Source organism: Arachis ipaensis, chromosome B10 (assembly GCF_059453495.1).
Source record: "Arachis ipaensis isolate K30076 ecotype BB chromosome B10, ASM5945349v1, whole genome shotgun sequence".
Taxonomy (NCBI): Eukaryota; Viridiplantae; Streptophyta; class Magnoliopsida; order Fabales; family Fabaceae; genus Arachis; species Arachis ipaensis.
Window position 1 is genome coordinate 133,868,330 of NC_142435.1, and position 9,481 is coordinate 133,877,810.

The 9,481-nt window shown below is 37.2% G+C and overlaps 1 non-coding gene across 1 annotated transcript; it reads left to right on the forward strand.

Annotated features, from left to right (window-relative positions):
* The first annotated feature begins 401 nt into the window (after nt 1-401).
* Nucleotides 402-509, forward strand: LOC148581785 (small nucleolar RNA R71). Its single transcript, XR_015899162.1, has one exon. It is a non-coding gene; the product is annotated as a small nucleolar RNA R71 (small nucleolar RNA).
* The last annotated feature ends 8,972 nt before the right edge of the window (nt 510-9,481 follow it).

Genomic DNA, 9,481 nt, shown 5'->3' on the forward strand with positions numbered 1-9,481 from the left:
TCATAGGAATCTCGCATGTAATTCACCTCTTCCATTGCTAGGTTCTCAGGATCATAAGCTTCTTCTTCAGGGGAAGCTTCCTTAGTACTGCCTGGTGCAGCTTGCATTCCAGACAGACTTTGAGAAATCATATTGACTTGCTGAGTCAATATTTTATTCTGAGCCAGTATGGTATTCAGAGTATCAATCTCAAGAACTCATTTCTTTTGATTTGTCCCATTATTCACAGGGTTCCTTTCAGAAGTGTACATGAATTGGTTATTTGCAACCATCTCAATGAGTTCCTGAGCTTCTGCAGGCGTCTTCTTCAGATGAAGAGATCCTCCAGCAGAGCTGTCCAATGACATCTTGGACAGTTCAGACAGACCATCATAGAAGATACCTATGATGCTCCATTCTGAAAGCATGTCAGAAGGACACCTTCTGATCAATTGCTTGTATCTTTCCCAAGCTTCATAGAGGGATTCTCCTTCCTTCTGTCTGAAGGTTTGGACTTCCACTCTAAGCTTGCTCAATTTTTGAGGTGGAAAGAACTTTGCCAAGAAGGCATTGACTACCTTTTCCCAAGAGTTCAGGCTTTCTTTGGGTTGTGAATCCAACCATGTCCTAGCTCTGTCTCTTACAGCAAAAGGGAAGAGCATAAGTCTGTAGACTTCAGGGTCAACCCCATTGGTCTTGACAGTGTCACAGATTTGCAAGAATTCAGCTAAGAACTGATGAGGATCTTCCAATGGAAGTCCATGAAACTTGCAATTCTGTTGCATTAGAGAAACTAATTGAGGCTTAAGCTCAAAGTTGTTTGCTCCAATGGCAGGGATTGAGATGCTTCTCCCATAGAAGTCGGGAGTAGGTGCAGTAAAATCACCAAGCACCTTCCTTGCATTGTTGGCATTGTTGTTGTTTTCGGCTGCCATGGCTTCTTCCTCCTTGAAGAGCTCTGTTAGGCCTTCTAGAGAGAGTTGTGATTTAGCTTCTCTTAGCTTTCTCTTCAAGGTCCTTTCAGGTTCAGGATCAGCTTTAACAAGGATGCCTTTGTCTTTGCTCCTGCTCATATGAAAGAGAAGAGAACAAGAAAGTATGGAATCCTCTATGTTACAGTATAGAGATTCCTTGAAGTGTCAGAGGAAAAGAAGAATAGAAGGAGAAGGTAGAAAGAGAAGAATTCGGACTTATCAAGAGGGATAGAGTTCGAATTGTTGATAGTGGAGGAGTGTTAGTCCTTAAATAGAAGGATGTGAGAAGAGGGGAAGAATTTTCGAAATTAAAGTAAAAGATTTTGAAATAATTAAAAGAAATTTTGAAAATTTGATTGATGATTTTCGAAAATTAAAATTTGGGAAAGAAATTAAGTGATTTTTGAAAAAGATTTTGAAATTAGAAATCAAAAAGATATGATTGAAAATTAATTTTGAAAAAGATGTGATTGAAAAGATATGATTGAGAAGATATGATTGAGAATCAAATTTAAAAAAAAAGTTTTAAAATTAAATTTGATTACTTGACTAATCAAGAAATTAAAAGATATGATTCTAGAATTAAAATTTGATCCTTTCTTAATAGGCAAGTAACAACTTGAAAATTTTGAATTAAATCATTAATTGTTAGCAAGTATTTTCGAAAATAGAAAAAAATGGAAAGAAATTTATTTTGAAAAGATATGATTGAAAAGATATGATTTGAAAAAGATTTGATTTTGAAAAATTATGAAAACTTGAAAAAGATTTAAATTAAAAACAAAATCTTCCCTCTAGTGTCATCCTGGCGTTAAACGCCCAGAATGACATCTATTCTGGCGTTTAACGCTAATAATCCTACCTTTTTGGGCGTTTAACGCCCAGCCAGGTACCCTGGCTGGCGTTTAAACGCCAGTTTTCCTTCTTCACTGGGCATTTTGAACGCCCAGCTTTTTCTGTGTAATTCCTCTGCTGCATGTTCTGAATCTTCAATTCTCTGTATTATTGACTTGAAAAGACATAATTTTGAAAAATTTTTGGATTTTTGATGATGAGGAACAATCAAAATGCAATTAAACATGGAAAACTAAGATCAAATACATAATGCATGCAAGGCACCAAACTTAAAAGTTTGTATACTAAGGACTATAACAATTTGAAAATTGCATGTGAGAAACAACTAAACACACAAAACAAGAGAATTTAAAGATCAGAGCAAGGAAATCATCAAGAACATCTTGAAGATCAATGACGAACATGATGCATGTAATTTTCGAAAATTAGAGGAATAAAGACATGCAATTGACACCAAACTTAAAATTAGACACTAGACTTAAACAAGAAACATAGAATATTTTATTTTTATGGTTTTATAAAAATTTTTTGTGATTTTTCGAAAATTGAGTGGAAAAGAAAATAAAGAGATTCAAAATTTTTAATAAGAATTCCAGGAATCATTGCAATGCTAGTCTAAGACTCCGGTCCATGAATTAGATATGGCTTACTAGCCAGCCAAGCTTTCAATGAAAGCTTCGGTCCAAAACACTAGACATGGCCAATGGCCAGCCAAGCTTTAGCAGATCATTGCTAACAACAGCAAAATTGATATAAATCAACAAGCTCTTGTGATGATAAGTTGAAACCTCGGTCCAATAAGATTAGACATGGCTTCACAGCCAGCCAGACTTCAACAAATCATCATGAAACTCTAGAATTCATTCTTAAAAACTCTGAAGAACAAAATAGAAAATTTTTTTGTTTTTTTTTTTAAAAAAATTTTCGAAAATAAAAAGTAAAAAGCTTAAAAATAAAATAAAATTACCTAATCTAAGCAACAAGATGAGCCGTCAGTTGTCCAAACTCGAACAATCCCCGGCAACGGCGCTAAAAACTTGGTGCACGAAATTGTGATCATCAATGGCGCCAACAACTTGGTACGCACAAATGTAAATCACACTTTGTCACAATTCCGCACAACTAACCAGCAAGTGCACTGGGTTGTCCAAGTAATACCTTACGTGAGTAAGGGTCGATCCCACGGAGACTGTCAGCTTGAAGCAAGCTATGGTCATCTTGTAAATCTCAGTCAGGCAGATTCAAATGGTTATGGAGGATTGATAATTAAAGATAAATAAAACATAAAATAAAGATAGAGATAGAGATACTTATGTAATTCATTGGTAGGAATTTCAGATAAGTGTATGAAGATGCTTTGTTCCTCCTGAACCCCTACTTTCCTATTGCCTTCTTCCAATCATTCATACTCCTTTCCATGGCAAGCTTTATGTTGGGCATCACCGTTGTCAATGGCTACTTCTCGTCCTCTCAGTGAAAATGTTCTACGCACGCTGTCACCGCACGACTAATCATCTGTCAGTTCTCGATCATGTTGGAATAGGATCCATTGATCCTTTTGCGTCTGTCACACGCCCAACAGTTGTGAGTTTGAAGCTCGTCACAGTCATCCCTTCCCAGATCCTACTCAGAATACCACAGACAAGGTTTAGACGTTCCGAATCTCAGGAATGGCCGCCAATAATTCTAGCCTATACCACGAAGGTTCTAATCTTAGATTAGAAACCCAAGAGATACGCATTCAAGCCAGTGCTAGTAGAATAGAGGTGGTTGTCAGGCACATGTTCATAGGTGAGAATGATGATGAGTGTCACAGATAATCACATTCATCAAGTTGAAGAACGAATGAATATCTTAGAGAAAAAGTAGGCGTGAATTGAATAGAAGAACAACAGTAATTGTATTAATTCATGAAGAACAGCAGAGCTCCACACCTTAATCTATGGTATGTAGAAACTCAACCGTTGAGAATACATAAGAACAAAGTTCAGGCATGGCCGTGAGGCCAGCCTCCCAAAACGTGATCAAGTGTATGAAAGTATGATTCAAAGATCAAAATACAATAGCAAAAGGTCCTATTTATAGAAGACTAGTAGCCTAGGGTTACAGAAATAGGTAATTAATGCAGAAATCTTCTTCCGGGCCCACTTGGTATGTTCTTGGGCTGAGCATTGAAGCTTCCATATGTAGAGACTTTTCTTGGAGTTAAACGCCAGCTTTTGTGCCAGTTTGGGCGTTTAACTCCAGCTTTTGTGCCAGTTCTGGCGTTTTGACGCCAGAATTTCTATGCTGATTTGGAACACCGGGTTGGGCCATAAAATCTTGGACAAAGTATGAACTATTATATATTGCTGGAAAGCCCAGGATGTCTACTTTCCAACGCAATTGAGAGCGCACCAATTGGGCTTCTGTATCTCCAGAAAATCCACTTTGAGTGCAGGGAGGTCAGAATCCAACAGCATCTGCAGTCCATTTTCAGCCTCTGAATCAGATTTTTGCTCAGGTCCCTCAATTTCAGCCAAAAAATACCTGAAATTACAGAAAAATATACAAACTCAAAGTAAAGTCCAGAAATGTGATTTTTATTTAAAAACTAATAAAAACATAATAAAAACTAACTAAAATATACTAAAAACATACTAAAAACAATGCCAAAAAGCGTATAAATTATCCGCTCATCAGTCGTACCCTTAAACACTTGAGTTAAACATTATTTGAAAAATAAGAATTTTAAGTTGCTATATGTTTATGACATTTAACCAGTGATAGTTGTTCCGTTAATGCTAAAATTTGTAGGAACTTCATGAATGGGGATCAAGGTACGAGGAGAAATTTGGCTATGTTTTTGTGACATTTGTAGCTGGTAGGACACCTGAAGACATACTTGCTAAATTAAAGGTTGGAAATAAATTTCTAGCACAGTAAGTGAATTACAGAGACACAATATATTTTACAAAATAGACCATCAACTATACATTTTATTATGGTGCAGATGCACTTTAATAACTCGCATGGTGTTGAGTTGGAGATTGCTTCAAAAGAGGAATTGAAGTATATAGAACGTGCTATTAGAGAGCTTCTTTCCAAGAAATCTGTCCAAACTACTGACGAATGAGACTGTAATAGTTAATTTTGTATTTGTTAATTTTGAAAGTCCTCTCCCCATAATTCCGAAATTTTCTTTCCTTAATAACTAGAATGACTTGGAAGTTATCATTATCTTTTAACTAGATTTATATATTGTTGGTTGCATGTTCATATATTCAGTGTCAGCTGAATATTCAGGCAAAATAGTTACTGACACTCTAGATGGAGCAGACACTGATTCAGAAGATGATTTAGATGCTATCTCCTCCGGTGGATATGACATCTCCATGGATGTTGAGCTTAATAGGGTTCCAGAAGAAGACAATGAAACTTTAAACACCCAACACAAAGAAGATGTCGTACATGCTGCAAAAAAGAGTTTCGATCTGAACAAGATGCCATGGTTTGGAGATGACTTATCAGATCCGTTATCACGTCACTGCAGCGCTTTTTTGACAGAGTATTTCTGGCCAGGTCAATACGATGTTGATGAGAAATTTTGACTCAAAACTTGTTTGTCTACTTTAGTAATTCTGATTTTTATGCTCCATTGAACTTTGTTTTGAGTTAGTGAATTCGGACGTAAACTTGATTTTTATGTTACCAGTTATGGTTAAATACAAACTTAAAATGGCTGATACTACAAGAGAAAATATGATTCGTAAATTCGGTTTTAGTTATTCATGTATAAATTTATTTTTTATGTAACACAAAATTGAAAATTTATTTAATGCATTAATTAAGTTGCAGTATTTGAACCTTATTTTTTCATTAAAAAAATAGCGACGATTAGAACAGTTATAAGAAGGCAATAATGTTTATCCAAAAAAATTCAAGTTAAAAAAAATATTGCAGCGATTGGAAAAAAAAACAGCTACAAAATGAGATTATTTAGCAGCGTCCCCTCAAACCGCTACAAGAACCGCTACAAAACGGGTACATCAACTTCGATTTTTTGAGATTTGTAACTCCAATAAAAAATCTAATCTGATAAAAGTGTTCGTATCTTTCTTCTCTACACGTTGGCGTTACTTTTTGTCCGGTAGAAGTTGATGGTAACGTAGCTTCTCTTTTCCTTGAGTTCGGTGATGCACCACTATTTTGTGGTACATTTTATACTTAATTGAGTGGATTTTTATCCACTAAACTCACACTTATTCATATAATTTGCATGTTTTACATTTTTCTTCCTAATTCTGTGCTTTGATTGAAAACATGCTTCTTTAGCCTTAAAATTGTAAATTATTAATCCTCTCTTATTACCATTCGATGACGTGATATGTGTGTTAAGTGTTTTCAAGATTTATAGGATAGTAACAGCTTAGAGGATGGAAAGGAAGCATGCAAAAGTGGAAGGAATGCAAGAAGTTGAAGGAATTGCTAAGCTGTCCAACGTGACCTCTTCGTACTAAATCGACCATAACTTGAGCTACAGAGGTCCAAATGAGGCGGTTCCAGTTGCGTTCGAAAGCTAACACCTGAGGCTTTGAAATGATATATAATTTGCCATAGTTTCCATGCTGTTAGGTGACGCGCACGTGTACGCGTGTCGGCGTGGATCACGCATACGCGTGACAGAGCCACGTGCTAGACGCATCAGAAAATGTTGGGGGCGATTTCTGGGCTGTTTTGACCCAATTTTCGGCCCAGAAAACATAGATTAGAGGCTACAAAGTGGGGAAATCAAGGAATCATTCAGACACTTCACCTTCATTCACAATTTAGGTTTTAGATGTAGTTTCTAGAGGGAGAGGCTCTCTCCTCTCTCTAGGTTTTAGGATTTCTCTTAGTTTTAGGTTTATTTCTTCTCAATTCCAAGTTCAATGTTCCATTAACTTATTTTCTCTTCTACTTTTATTTATTCTATTATTCTAGTTTATTTATTTTCCCAATTTGGTTTATGAACTCCATGTTAGATTTGATTTCTTTATTTAATGCAATTTGAGGTATTTCATATTTATGATTTTAATTTAGCTTTTTACATTCTTAGCTTTGGTCGAATAATTGGAGACACTTGAGTTATCAAACTCCTTTGTTGATTGATAATTAAAAGTTGCTAATTGACTTGAATTCCACTAACTCTAGTCTTTCCTTGGGAGTTGACTAGGACTTGAGGATTCATATTGATTTATCTGTTTGACTTTTCTTCATAGTTAGAGGTTAACCAAGTGGGAGCAACAAACAATTCTCATCACAATTGATAAGGATAACTAGGATAGGACGTCCAGTTCTGATACCTTGCCAAGAGTTTTATTAATTATTAATTTACTTTCTTGCAATTTACTTTCCTTGTTCAACCTTTCAAAAACCCAAAAATATATTTTTTCATAACCAATAATAACTACACCTCCCTGCAATTCCTTGAGAGACGACCCGAGGTTTAAATACTTCGGTTTAATTGTATTGGGTTTGCTTTAGTGACAAAAAAGTTTTTGTACGAAAGGATTCTTTGTTGGTTTAGAAACTATACTTACAACGTGATTACTTTTGTGAAATTCTTTACCATCAAAAATCCGTTCGTCAAAATGGCGCCGTTGCCGGAGAGTTGCAAACGTGTGCCTTATTATTGGTTATTGTAAATATTTACTTTTTCGTTTCTTTGTTAGTGTTTCTAGTTTTAGGAGTTTATTTTCATTAATTTTTATTAGTTTTTATTTTTCTTGCTACTATGAATTCTCACTCCTTTGGCTATGAGTTTGGTTACAATCGAGTTGCAGGAAGAGGAGATTACAATGAGAGCTTGGATCAAGGATAGAACAATCAAAGATGAGAGGAGCCACAAGGATTTGATCAACCCTCTTGGCAACAACCACCTCCAAGGTATTATCAACAACCATTCTATGATGCTTACCAAGACAATAATTATGGTGGACCTCCTCGTGACAATCAACACCCACCACAATATACTTATGAACCCACTCCTCAACATAGCTTTGAACCACCATACTCACAAGCTCCTTTCCACCATTCACCTCCATATGACCCTAAACCTTATCCACCCAACCAACCACCATATGAACCGTATGAGCCATACTTTGAACCACCACCTCAATATACACCACCTCCATATCCTTATCAAGAAGAATCACCTCCGTATTATGAGCCCTTTCTCCCAACAAATGAACTCTCCTATCCACCCCAACCTCCATTGGATAACAACACTCTTATCTCTACTCTCATTGGTCTCACCTCTACACTCCAAAATCTTATATCCGCAGGGACCAACCTTCTACCTCCAACATTCAACCCTAAGCTTTACTGCACCACCTCCCTTCGTGCAAGAATACCCACATCCATCAATCCAAGAGCAACATGATCCCAATTATGCTACTGACCCGGAACAAGAGAGAAGGGATCGGTTTCACGAATTCATACTTCACAAGAAGCTAGAGGAGGCCCTAAAGGTGGAGGTAGGAGAGACCCTTGAAGGAAGTTGTCAAGAGGTAGAAGCCAACAAGGAGGAGTTTGATTTTGTATTAGAGCAAGTGGAGAAAGCCAAAATTATCACAGAAGAGGAAGTGGTTGAAGACTTGGGAAATGCGGAACCTCCATGGAAAAGTCCAGTCATAGAGCCTCCTTCCAAGGTGTTTGATGTTGATGTTGAGGAGGGTGGACAATGGTGCACGAATTGTGAATCACACTTTTCACAACGCGTACCACTAACCAGCAAGTGCACTGGGTCGTCCAAGTAATACCTCACGTGAGTAAGGGTCGAATCCCACGGAGATTGTTGGTTTGAAGCAATCTATGGTTATCTTGTAAATCTTAGTCAGGAAGTCAATTATGTTTATCAGTTGAATTGCAAATAAACAATAGAGCATGGATTAAAGGTTACTTGTTATGCAGTAATGGAGAATATGTTGGAGTTTTGGAGATGCTTTGTCCTCTGAATCTCTGCTTTCCTCTGTCTTCTGATTCACGCACGCACGTCCCCCTATGGCAAGCTGTGTGTTGGTGGATCACCGTTGTCAATGGCTACCTTCCATCCTTCCAGTGAAAACTACGCTCACGCGCTCTGTCACAGCACGGCTAATCACCGGTTGGTTCTCGATCCGGTTGGAATAGGATTTACTATCCTTTTTCGTCTGTCACTAACGCCCAGCCTTCAAGAGTTTGAAGCTCGTCACAGTCATTCAATCCTTGAATCCTACTCGGAATACCACAGACAAGGTTTAGACTTTCCGGATTCTCATGAATGTTGCCATCAGTTCTAGCTTATACCACGGAGATTCTGATTAAGGAATCTAAGAGATACTCATTCAATCGTATATAGAACGGAGGTGGTTGTCAGGCACGCGTTCATGGTTTGAGGAAGGTGATGAATGTCACGGATCATCACCTTCATCACAGTTAAGCGCGAATGAACATCTTAGATAGGAACAAGCGTGTTTGAATGGAAAACAGAAATACTTGCATTAATTCATTGAGACACACCAGAGCTCATCACCCCCAACAATGGGGTTTAGAGACTCATGCCGTCAGAGAATACAAAGTTTAGATCTGAAATGTCATGAGATACAGAATAAGTCTCTAAAAGTTGTTTAAATACTAAACTAGTAGCCTAGGGTTACAAAATATGAGTGGAC